The sequence below is a fragment of the Mytilus edulis genome, chromosome 11, assembly GCF_963676685.1.
Source record: "Mytilus edulis chromosome 11, xbMytEdul2.2, whole genome shotgun sequence".
NCBI classification, from domain to species: Eukaryota; Metazoa; Mollusca; class Bivalvia; order Mytilida; family Mytilidae; genus Mytilus; species Mytilus edulis.
This window is the reverse complement of record NC_092354.1, coordinates 51064379-51077646: the sequence shown is the minus strand read 5'-3', so window position 1 is coordinate 51077646 and position 13268 is coordinate 51064379. Positions and strand designations below refer to the sequence as shown.

Here is a 13268-nt window from a genome sequence, read left to right as displayed (position 1 = left end):
TTATGGACGCCATCACGAGTTTGATGATCGTTATGGAATATCCGTTTCACATATGATAGCGGATTTATTCTTTCTAAATATCATAATTACAATTCCGTCCCATTTTCACGATTGTGAATTGTCGATATATACTTATTACTGGGTTAGTACCAACATGAGCAACGCGACATGTGGAGCAGGATCTCCTTACCCTTCCAGATCACTTGTGATCACCGGAGACCTTTTTTGGTAGGGTCTTTGTTCCTCAGTCTTAAGTCATATATAATTACTAGTTATATTTTTGGTGTACTATTGTTGGTCTTTTGGTCTTCTTTTTATTAGCCATGGCGTTGTTAGTTTATTTTTCGACTTATAAATTGGAATAAACTTTTGATTTATCTTTCACCTCTCTTTTTTTCGCATCTTTCGCCTCTTTTTTCCGTGGGGGAAGAAAGACAAATATTCCAAATTATTATTTTTTGTTTGGAGGGGATGAGATCATGCCTATTTTTTCGCAGGGGGGAAACTGGTATTCATGAAAAAGGGTTATAAAACTAGGGGCATATAAAAAAAGCATTATAATGGTTTAATATAATGTAGAAGTGTTGAAAATATATACATGTACTTCAATTTTTCAAATCAAATGTTTAAGACATTAAAAATATGTGTTACAAAAACCAAGCGTGAACTTGATTTATAGAAAATTTTGCAAAAAAAAGATTACTTTGTCACAAGTTTCACGAACTTTGTTTCGAAATAGATAGACAAGTTAATGATGACAAATATATATGATGTGGTTTGTTCACAATAAAAATCGCATATTTACTGCACAGGAAATAGATATACTTAATGAATGGCTATTATTTATTTTGAATTTATTGAACCATAAAACTAATTTTTGACTCTTCACATTGAATATCCGCGAAGCGGATTATGTAAAATCTGAAGAGTCAAAAATTAGTTTTATGGTTCAATAAAATCAAAATAAATTATTGCCATTCATTATAAATAAATTTCTATCAAAACTAAGGCTCAAAGAACTTTCTATATTATTTATATTAACAATAACAACGTACACACATGTTAGCGTATGAATACACAACGTCAAAGTGGGCGTGTCGCCATCAAAATTGACAACATTGAAAATAAAAAACTAATAATTTTAACCAATCAGAAGACAGTAAAAACACAAAATTTATTTATTTAATTGTAAAAAGTAAAAACACCATGATATAACAATATTTTAAACGAATTTATTAAACAATGAAAATCTGTCCTTTTGTCATTGCTAATCTTTTTAATGTTGTTTTATGTATAGGACGGCTTCCAGAAATATGGGTTAATAGTGTATTAGATCCACTATATAAGAAAGGTTCAGTGAAAAATACGGATAACTTTAGAGGTATGTCACTTGTTTCTCACGTTAGAAAGTTATTTACATCCGTGATTTGTAGGTACTAGACTGATGAAATGATGCAAGGAAATGAATGTCTTTACCGATGCGCAATTCGGTTTTATTCCAAGATATGGTACAAGGGACATTAACTCTTCATTCCTTTATAGCTATCGGTGGATCGCTATCCTTGCCGTGGTCGGGGGGCTTGCGTGTCTCAGTGACCCAAAGAGCTATACCAGCTGGAGCTTCGTCTCCTGGTAGGGTTACCCATGCTGGACAGGACGAAGGGTCCAGACTAAAGTGATCCGAACATCGTGAGATGCACGATGTTTTGAATAAAATAGGCTATCCAACCCGTTTGCCGTGGGTTGCTACCCGTGAAGGTGGTTGACGAGATCTTTGTGGATGAGGGCTATAGCCAGACTCCTTACGGTCAGAAAATACCCGGACGGACGAGACTATAGTTCAATAAGCTGCTTTGGCTCCGATATCATCTAAACGGGAGGTCGGATGGACCCGGTTCGATCAATCGGCTAGTCATGTCGAGCCCTTCAGTTAATCATCAACAATAAGCTTTCTTGTATAAATTTTCAATATATTGTGTTTCAAATTAAGCTATTTATATTTCGGATAACTGAAGAAGGCGATGGCTCATGGGTCAATCAAGTGGTACGCTTTCTTTTTCGCTTGATGTATACGCTCTGCTTGAGTATACTATTCTTGGAACATCTGGTGCTTTCCGCAGTGGATCTTAGGTGCTGATTTTGAGGACCAGCTACATTATATTTGGAGCTCGTTTTCAGCATTAGCACTTGATCCCGGTTCGCCACGGAAACACAGCATCGCCCTTGTAGGCACTCCGAGGTGGGTGGATGACAAGAATGGTGAATCTATCTCCTTTCATATGGCACAACAAAACCAACCCTCCAAATCAGCTTTCATACAGTTCCTCATTTCGAGGCGCATTAGGGATGTTGTCCCATATTGAAATCCATAGATCTGATTTTTCCAAATATTTTTACGTGATCTTCATCGGTATGACATTCTAAATAAATCTGTGTATTTTTGTCCATTTCTGAAAAAAAATTAAAGTTGTTTCAGCACTATAAGGCAATGACACTTTTATCGCTATATTAATTTATTTTGAATACAATGTGTATGCATAATTAATTTCTTCCAGTATACCTTCACTAGTCAAAAGACGGACAAAACATCTGAAGGTAACCTTAAATTACAATACACAGACCCTGTTAAAGCATTCATTAAATTTTCTGGTGCCTAAAAGTGCATTTTGACAGAGAAATTATGCAAAAATGAAGATTTCATAAATAAACACCAAAATACTTAATTTTTCTTGCCAATGGAAACCTGGTATTTTATACTGTAGAAACCACTATAAACTACTGTAAAAGTCATTTGTATCATATAATAAGAGTGCAATGAAGTGCAAATTTTCAAAACTTGTTCTTTCACATAATTCTATTTGAGAAAAAATGTTTTTTACATGTATTTCAGTGAAAATCTTTTATCAGTGAGAAATCGACAGGAGGTTTTAAAAGAAACATTGTGACATCACACATAATATGGCGTCATTAAATAACGACATATCAAAATAATTTATTATAGTTTGCAGTGTTACATGAGGAACAGTTGCCCCAAGGTTTAACTCGAAATATGGAGTCGAAAAGATCAGTAACCAAGCATTTTCATTTAATATCAAGACTATAGCAATAGTTTTCATATCAGTATATTTTTAACATACCTACTGTAATTTCAATTGCATAAATACCATAAATAAACAATTTAAAGCTTGCCAAATAAAACAAAATACTTACCAGTTATTCAGGACTTTTTAAAACCTCTAGTTTGCCATCTCAGGTTAAAATGTAATGATATGTCTGGAACTGAAATAAGATAAAAAATTTACTCAGGCTGTGTTATTATTTGGTTTAAATACATAAGTATTATTGAGAGAGCAAAAATCAAATTCTTGAAAGTTTTATCGCAAAGAAAGAATACGTAATTAACTGTTACGTATAAATACACGCGCAACTGTTAAGTTACCAAATCAAGGGATTCCTAGTTAGAAATATCATCCAAAAGCTTTTACTCAATTCTTTGATGAATTTGTAAATAAAAAATGGTTTGGAAGTTTGACTGTACCTGTAAAATTCTTCTAAGAAACGGCATACCATATCATAATGTTTGCGGTATTGTTTTTATACCATTTAACCATACTCGATACCCCAATCTATGTATACTTATCAATCCTTTCAATAAATCTTTTTACATGTAAAGGTAATGAATTTAAGACCGTTGAACACTGTTGTAAGTTTCTTGAATATTGTATTTATCGGTACAAACCTTGATTTCTCTTAGACTGTTTGTGAAGTCTTTACCCTTAATCCATTGTATGTGTACTGTTTGTTATTAAGTCTGGAAAATATGATAATTTTAAATTTGATTGGCTTTGAAATAGTAATAAATAACTGCGATCACTCTGAGATCGGTATACTATGTGTCTTTTGGCCGGTTAGTTTGTTGATTGTTTTGTGATTCATGCCGATCTGAATGGTAAAATTTTTAACCAATTTGAAGTTTGTTCTTATAGTGCGTTACACTACTGCCGCAAGTTAGACTTCGACTATTATCAGTGTGTCTGTCTCGAGTCAAGAGCTCGATATTCAGTGCTTGTCGTTGGTTGGTGCCTGTCATTTATTATCGTGTTTTGTTTTCTCATTAATCATGGCCGTTGGTTTTCTCATTTGAATAGTTTCCCATTTTGTAGTTTATTATAGAGTATGCTCATTGTTGAAGGCTCTGCGGTAAACTGTCATTGTTTACATTTGGTCTCTGGTGGCTATTTGTTGCATTGGCTATCATACCACGTCTCCCTTTTTTAAAATACATATACATGTACTAAAAGTAAAGTCGAAGGTAACAACTTCAAACTTCATATATAACACACGTTACTTCAACAGTATTTCGTAACGTTTTGAATCGCCCCAGTGATCTCGTGCTAACATGCATGCATGCATTATCGCACGATGCATTAAGAAAACAAGTTGCTTTCTTTAAAAAAAGAAAAGCAATACATGAACATAAGACCGCTGACCGCCGGGTCATCAAAAGATCGTTGCTGAATTTGTGTTTGCTTCTTAATTGAAATAATTGACTGTGAATAGAAGAAAGTAAAATCACAAAAATACTGAACTTAGAGGAAGATCAATTGGGAAAGTCCATAATCACATGGCAAAATCAAATAACAAAACGCATCGAAGAAGCCAGTTGAAAGTATATATTTACAGCTTCTATTTGAATAGTTATTTTAAAGCTCGACTATTTTATTTATTACTTTGGAATGTACATAATTTTTCAGATTTTAACCCTTTGGCAAATCCTAATTTCTACTAACCGGATGACTTATGCAAATTCACAAACCTATCGCAATATAAATTTATGCACTCAGTTTGCTTTATAATCTGGAATTGTGAATGAATTTATTTTATCTATCATATCTTTATATTTTGTTTCCTACATGAATGACTTTATATTCTCAACTCGTATTTGAAGCTGTCTTTACTCATGGCAGATATTGTATGCGGCGAAACCTTTGACATGCAATTGAAGTCTTATGAAGAGACTTATTTTGGTCTCATAAAACATCTCAAATTTTAAGGATTTCCTGATTTTACTTAAATCAATTCAAACATTCTACAGGGAAACTTAGTTTTGCCGAAGAATTACTTAATTCAGAAGTTTATGAATACCTGTACACACTTTCAAAATAACCAATTTACATAAAAAGGTATGTAGATATAAAAAGATACCAGAATTAAAATGATGTATGCCAGACACGAATTAAGTCTACAAAAAACATCAGTGACGATCGAATGAAAAAAGTTAAAAGGCTAAATATATTACAAAGTTAAGGAATCTATTCCTTGGGTAGACAATCCTTAGCTTTTTGTAAAGGTCAAAGTTTATGATAGGACAGTAACTCAAAAAAGAAACAAAAGAGAAACAACTCAGGTCAGAATACCGTTAGTCATGATGGCCGTGCTTGAAAGTCACATGTAAAGCTCTTTCTGCCGTGTCCTGAATTTAGATAACGAAAACGAAAATAAGCTTTCACGAGTGAATTTAATAGTATTGCATGCAAATAATCTTTTAGCGCACAAAATAGTAAATAGAAAGCATCTCACTGATACTAAGGAAAAAAATACGCATTTGCGTCATCACATATCTTAATCTAATAGTTGAATTCGAATGTCAAACGGCCTACATTAAATGTTCTGACTCCGGATTCATTAACATTTTATCCGGAATTTTTGAGAACGCAAACCGATAGTGTGCTTTTGAAATGTGATCTATAATGTGAATGAATCTAGACGTGAAGGATAGTTGGTCAACACAATGAATACAATTTTCAGAACCGTACCATAGTACAAATATGTAGATGCTATAAGGTTGAACTATTAAAACATACAAACAAAAATTGAATTAAAATTTTATAATAAACTAACGTTCCTGTTAGAAATTTTTTTCAAATTCTTTTGAATATATATTAATATCAATGAACACGAACGTCAAGTATTTAAATTTTTAAATTCTAACATTCCACTATGTGAATATATATCTATACAAAATATATGCAAAGACTTTTAAATCCATACTTAAACAGTATAAAATAATCAACATTATGGTTGTAACTAAATTTTGTTGTGATTATTGTAAACTATTTTTACGGTTGTTGTGAGCTGCAAGGATTTAAAATCATGCTTTATGAATTGAAAACACACAAGTATTTTATTCACGACCGTTGAAAATTTTATGGATATATTACAATACAAAAAAAAATAATAAATACTCATAAAACCTAAATACTAAAATGGTATGAAATAATTAATGTAGAAATATAATGATTATTGTTTATAAACATTTTTTTTGTAGGATGTAAGAATTTATTTAGATTTAATTTTTATGTTTCCTTTACAAATAAATATTCAAAAATACCAAAGCAGAGTATCTCGTCATGTATAAAATACTTCATTTCGGTCCTACTAAAAAGCGCTCGGGAGCGCCCGGGAAATGAAAAATAACTAATCATTGCTTGTTTTGTGGATATGTACGATGCTACATCTAAAGTGTTGTTGTACTTTTACATTTTAGATTTCAAAATTGTATATTAAAGTAAGTAAATAAATATAAATAAGAGTATATAGAAGAATCATGAAAGACATTGTCCTCGATCAAAATGTATATTTTGTTACTAAAAATAATCAGTGCCTGACGTCTAATATTTTCGCAACGGCATGCCGGTGAACACTTTTTTTATACAGATGCTGAGATAGATTTATTATATCTTTTTATAAAACTAAAACTGTTTCAATGGCTATGGTTATCAGGGTTTTAATGCTTAGACTTAAAATTTAAACCAAACTTCTGCTTTTTACCCCCTTGTTTTAACTACGGTACATATCGTTTTTGAAAAACATGTCTTTTGATGTCTTACATGTTATAAATCTTCCGCATAAACTGTGATCCATTATTATCAGTCTTTTGAAATAGAATTCATATATTATTGTTAAAATTGAAATATTCATACTTGTTTTTGTGCTTTATTACAAACGTATATGTTATCTGAATTGGCAAATTTCTTGTCTAAAATTAACAAAAAATCAATTTTCATAACTTAAAAAAGGTGTCTCATGCCAATAAAATATAAATATATTTCCCCCGGGCGCTTTTTCTGTTCCCCGGTCGCTATATTTTCTTCTCCGGGCGCTTGTTCTTTTCCCCGGGCGCTTTTTCTTCACCCGGGCGCTCCCGGGCGCATTTTAGTAGGACCCCTTCATTTCGTAATTGCAACTGTGAAAATATTCTGATTTCAATCATTGTTAGTTTCTTTAGAAACATAAATACAGTATATAATTTGTATATTTATCTTTGATTCCGATTGAACTAAATACTTTTGATAAGCATATTATCTTTCTGTTTCCGATCTAATATCTATCTATACTATTAAACGAGAAGACCTCATTTTTGGTGTCGCTTCTCTCCTTTCCACAATAAATTAATCAACACGCCTCTGTGTCCTATAGGTACAGTGCATAGTCGCATTTGTCATCCATTCATATGATTATTCAGATTGAGTTCTTTTGGGAGAAAAACGAGAAAAAAGGCATCCGGATATTGTCCCGTCATTGGACAAAATTTTAAGTCAGATTAGACTTCCGGTTTGCGTTTTCTGTATATTTTTAACATACATATACAAAGAATAAAGTGTATTTTCAGAATTCTATCTGCTATCATTTTCAAGTTTACTATCCACGGCGGTCACAGAGTTTATTAAATAGAGAGGGTCTGTATACTATATCAATGACCACCATGGATCGATTAGTAAACTTAGAATTGAAAGTAAATACACTATATTTATATAGTAATGAATGTTCATAATATACAGACAAGGAATTGTATATTTAAATATACAATTCCTTGATACAGATAAGCGCTAAAAATATTCATGTGAACTTTTGATACCTTTTCTGAAATTCTCCAGTCATTAAATCTTTTCCAAAATTCATTGATTACAAAAAAAAGAAGATGTGGTATGATTGCAATGTTGAGACAACTCTCCACAAGAGACCAAATATGACACAGAAATTAACAACTACAGGTCACCGTACGACCTTCAACAACGAGCAAAGCCCATACCGCATACTCAGCTTCAAAAGGCCCCGAACTGACAATGTAAAACAATTCAAACCAGAAAACGTGCGGCCTTATTTATGTACAAAAAGTGAACGAAAAACAAATATGAACACATAAACGAACGAAAACCACTGAATTACAGCTAGGCTCCTTACTTAAATGTTCATAACATACTAAATGAAAACTATGTTCATATTGAAATTGATAGAAAACCAAAAATTGGGAATTTTGGAAATAAAGGAGGAGGGATTAAAAAAAAAAAAAGCATTTTCCTGTCCCAAATAACCTATATATGACTTATGATACTTTTGCTGAAATTCTCCAGTCATTCAATATTTTACAAAATTCTTCCAACAACACTTTACATACTTTAAACTACGCTCTGAATGGCCGCGATTTCGCGGGTGTGTTCTAGTTAATATTTAAACCAGAATCCTCTCTCCCGTAAGTCTATGATGAAATACACAGTATCCCGTGGTTAAATCTTCAAACATAATTAGTTTACATGTTATCGAGACAACAGACAATACCACGTTATAATTGACCCAGATACATACAGTGTACAGTGGTAGTTTTAAAACAAATATAATTGCGTCGTCAAGGGCCATCAAAGGACCATATCAAAACCTGTTAAGACCTGTATAAATTACCGAAAACTTTCGAGACGTCCCGAGAATTTTATTCTGACTTCCGGCCGAGTGATATCGAGTGGCCCATAACTCGCCAATATATAAGCATGATGAACCCCTTAGGGGGTCATGCAAAAAAGGTAAAGTGATCGTGTCGGATCTAATAACAGTCTACCATCACAAGTATCGACCAAGTGAGGCCTTCGGGGACTGACAGCTCACCATATCAAATGATCGAGGATGTAGCCTTCTGTTCCAATGAAAACAGGCTTAATAAATAGGGAGAAAGAAGGATTGGTATATTTACGGTATAAAATACATTAAAAACTACAAATTCTTTGGTTTTTCCTTAAAGTTTTTAATATTTGATGCATTATGATAAATAAAACGCAGAAGATTCAAACCTTGATATCCGTTAAATCAATTTAACAAATGAAAGTATCTCGTTTAAAGATGGGTGAAAAAAAGGTGTAACAGACGTTTTTGTAATGTTAAATGTACTTATAACGGATATATGTCATCGGACAAACCGTCATAATCGACTATAAATTTCACACCATAATTTTTCTGTCATCCTAAAATTAGTAAGTGACAAGACTCAAGGTCACAAGACTCAAGGTCGTCGTTTGTTTTACGTTATACAGATGTACATTTTAATTTTGTTTGCAGTTTTCCACTTTTCAATGCCACATCACATTTGTAATCCATGTGACCTTCTAGAAATACCAATGCTTGATTTAGTTAGGCATGCTACAATTTGTGGCGCATGTGGGCAGTTTTATGGAGAAAGTATGGAGAACTGCTGTTTCTGTAGCTCTGATATAAGACAACTGTGTAGTATCGCTTACAACTGAAATTCGACATGACAGGATATAAGAAGAAATGGGACTCGGCGATGGGATATTCACAGTTTGTTGCAATGATGATAAGGAAATGACAACTCGTTATTTATAGTCTTCTGAATAAATTCTTGAGGGCTGTATAGCCAGTCAAGGTCGTTAAAAACTTCCATATATATATTGATTAATAATTTAAGATAAAGAAATTACATATTTTGTTGTTTCTCATATAAAAAAATGAACAATTATGTGTTGCTTCATTAATCTGCATTTTTCTTTCTTTTAAAAGGCACAAGGTTTACTTTTAGCTTTTGTTTAATAATGATACCCCACTATAGGTATTGATAAACGTGATTTGATATGCGATGGATGTAAAAACGCGGCTCACATGTAGCTTGATACAAAATTTCAGCCAACTCTGACATGTAATTTGTGAGGAAATACGACGGAAATGTCATGGGATGGATAGACGGACGAAAAGAGTTTTTTTTTATTAGGTTTATAAAATGGACGATGTTTAAGTAATAACTACACCACTAAAGTCACCAGAGAAAAAGATGGATAAACTAAGTCAATGTATAAATTTTATAAAAGAGAAACCTTGAAATTTTCAAATTGTCCCAGATAGTCTTTACTGATTTGTTCAAATGTTGTAAAGAATAACCATAAACGACCTTCATAAACAGTCTTGCCTCTCGATATTTATTGCCATGTTTTTCCAGTGTTTTTAAAAGAAAGAGTATTTTAAGTCATTGGGTTTTTAAGCGAAGTGAACAGCAAAACGGATAGGAACATTAATTACATCAATAAATGTTGGTGATTTTACTTTGAATTAAAGTTTAAACGGGTATATATTTCAGGAGGCTGAAGTTCAGTAGATATCGTAGTCCTATAATACAAGACTTCTGAGGAACCCATTGATAGAAAAAAAAAACGAAAAAAAAGTTCAATGTAGATGATATGAACCTCCGAAATCTTATACCATAGGACTAGTAGATATCGTGTCTGTCATATTTGTTAATCGAAAAAAAAAATTGATATAACTTTGGCATTCAGTTTTCACTATTTAATTGTTTCATATTTATCATGTTGGCCCTTTTCTTGTCGACTATACGGTATTTGGTTTTTGTTCATCGTTGAAGGTCGTTCGGTCGCCTATAATTGATGACATCCCCTTCATTTGAGCCGTTTAATTTGGTGGATAGTTGTCTCAATAAAGTTGTCATTCTGTCGAAATTGTAATAAACTGTCATTCATAATCTATACTCCTCTCATGATATCTTCCAATTAGAATATTTCTAAATAAAAGGGTTTTGGAAATTTATAACGAGTAGTATTTATTGTCAATGAATTGATGAGTTAATCGAATAATGATTGTTGCTTTCATCACCATTTTAGGTAAAATATTATTATGTTGATTTTTTGGCTATTCAACAGTTGAATGCAAATAGTTGCGCCATTTTACTGTATTGTCGATAATGATAAGGTCCAATCAAGTTCAAACACACCTTTATTATTACAATTTTACCATAAATTGCAAAATTAATGTAAAAGTCGTTTGGTCATCAAAAATACATTGTTTCAATAGTCTCAATAGTCACACAGTACTATCGAGTATGTCATCCAGCTCATAACAAGAATGAGGCATTTGAAAAAAAATGGCCACGACCGAATCTTTTGATTATTCTATGTTTGTTCGGAACTACTGGAAATATTCACTCAATTATACTAGTATTGCGTAGAAAGAACCCCAAAAAGTCTGTATGTACCATATATGTCGTTGCTTTAGCCGTCTCCGATCTTCTGGTACTGTATACTGGATTATTGAGACAATGGATGTTTATGACATCCGCCACATTGGAAATACATTTTGTAAGATTCACACTTGGATTCGGGATTTTTCACTGGATTTTTCAGCATGGACCCAATTGGCCGTCACGATAGAGAGGTTAAGTGCTGTTTAGTGTCCGGTTTCGGGTAAATACAAATGTTCACGACACACTGCTGTTGTTAGTTTGGTAGCTATAGCATGCTGCCTTTTAGCAATAAACAGTCATATCGTTTATAGAATCGGGGACTATGTAGAAGTCATTAATGCGGGGTTCACACATTGCCGATTATTGCTCCCGTTTGAGATCAGACAGCGATATGACACGAAAAGTGAAAAAAATCGGATTACTATCCTCTATTATCTGGAATGTCCTATCATTATCTGAACGCAGTCGTTTAAGTTCGTAATAGATTCCTACGGGTCGGAAAGGGTCCGAATAGTTCGGCGAAGCACCCCGTCAGTTGGCTGCGTCCCGTTACATTAGGGGAAACTTAGCCGATTTAGTCTAGTCGGATTACAATCGTGGCTATGTCGTGACAGATTCTGCTGTATCGAATCAAATTCCTAACAATTTTCTGTGTATTCTGGACGGTGTCATGTGGAACTGGAATGATATGGAGAAATTTTTCATTGCTGTTTTTCTGCCGATTGAGTCCAGATTGCATCCAGATCTTTTCGATTGCGTATCGTTTTTGCCGAAACAGTTCCGGAACAGTCCCGTTATTAATACGAAATTCGTCACGTCAGAGTCCCGATAATTACAGAATACGATATTATACGACTGAGACCAGACAAAGCCGTTTCAATGCGATAGAGCGGACCGTGATAGGATTACGTTCCGACAGTACCTGATCATCCCGAATATACCGATAGTTTTCGAACAGATAACTTCCGTCAGCGTCGGTTCAGTGTCTGGTCACTGTCTGATATATGTCTGATTACATTCGGTAGAATCGGGACGCAGTCGTGACAGACTCGGTCGAATTTTACTAGGCGAAATATACAAATTGGGAACGGTTGAATATCGACGCTTCCTGAACAATATCTGATTGGTGTCGTGATTAAATTATTTGTTTTACAAATTTTAATTAAAATTTGAATTTCCATCCACGATTCACAGGAACTTGATCAGACTTTTGACAAATTTTAATCGGGAATGGTCCTGTCAAGGACGGTAGTCAATGACAAATCGTGAATGTGTGACCCCAGCTTAACGGGACGGAATCAATCAGTGGCGGATCTAGACATTTTCATAAGTGGGGGCCCACTGGCTGCCTAAGAGGGGGGCCACTGGCTGCCTAAGAGGGGGCCCGCTCCCGTCACGCTTCAGTGATTCCCTATATACATAATCAACCAAATTTGTTTCTCAAAAGGGGGGCGAGCCCCGTGTCCCCCCCCCCCACGCTAAATCCGCCTCTGTGACCCCTATCTCATTCATAAATGTATACTCGATAAAATTTTATATCTATGTCTTGGATTTGTCAGAAATGCTCATGAATTTGTTTTTAAGATAATTTTTATGTGCACTTTTTCTTATAAATCTGAGGGCATATATATGTTCATCACGTCATTAAAAAAAAAATTATATTCAAGATTTCTTTCGGTTTTTAGTCCAGAAGTTCGACTTGGTGTGTTTGAACATAGATAGAATATATGGTTTCAACTTTGAGCATTTGATTTTAACATTTGATAATTTTCTTTCGGGTGTTCGGTATTTTTTGTTATTTGGTCGAGTTGCTGTCTCATTAGGTCTCATTTACACATTCCCCATTTCCATTTTCCATAATAAAAAAAATCCGATATATTAAAAAGAAGCAGTGTGCACACAGAAAGCATCTAGTTTCTCAGTGCTCCATGACCTCAAACGTTCAATACTTTAG

General features: G+C 33.7%; 1 long non-coding RNA gene across 1 annotated transcript; it reads right to left on the bottom strand.

Moving 5' to 3' along the window:
- Positions 1 to 1155: 1155 nt before the first annotated feature.
- LOC139495761 (uncharacterized) lies at positions 1156 to 4367 on the bottom strand. Its single transcript, XR_011657455.1, has 2 exons — positions 3211 to 4367; positions 1156 to 2450 (listed from the first exon to the last, which is right to left on the bottom strand). It is a non-coding gene; the product is annotated as an uncharacterized lncRNA (long non-coding RNA).
- Between the last annotated feature and the right edge of the window lie 8901 nt (positions 4368 to 13268).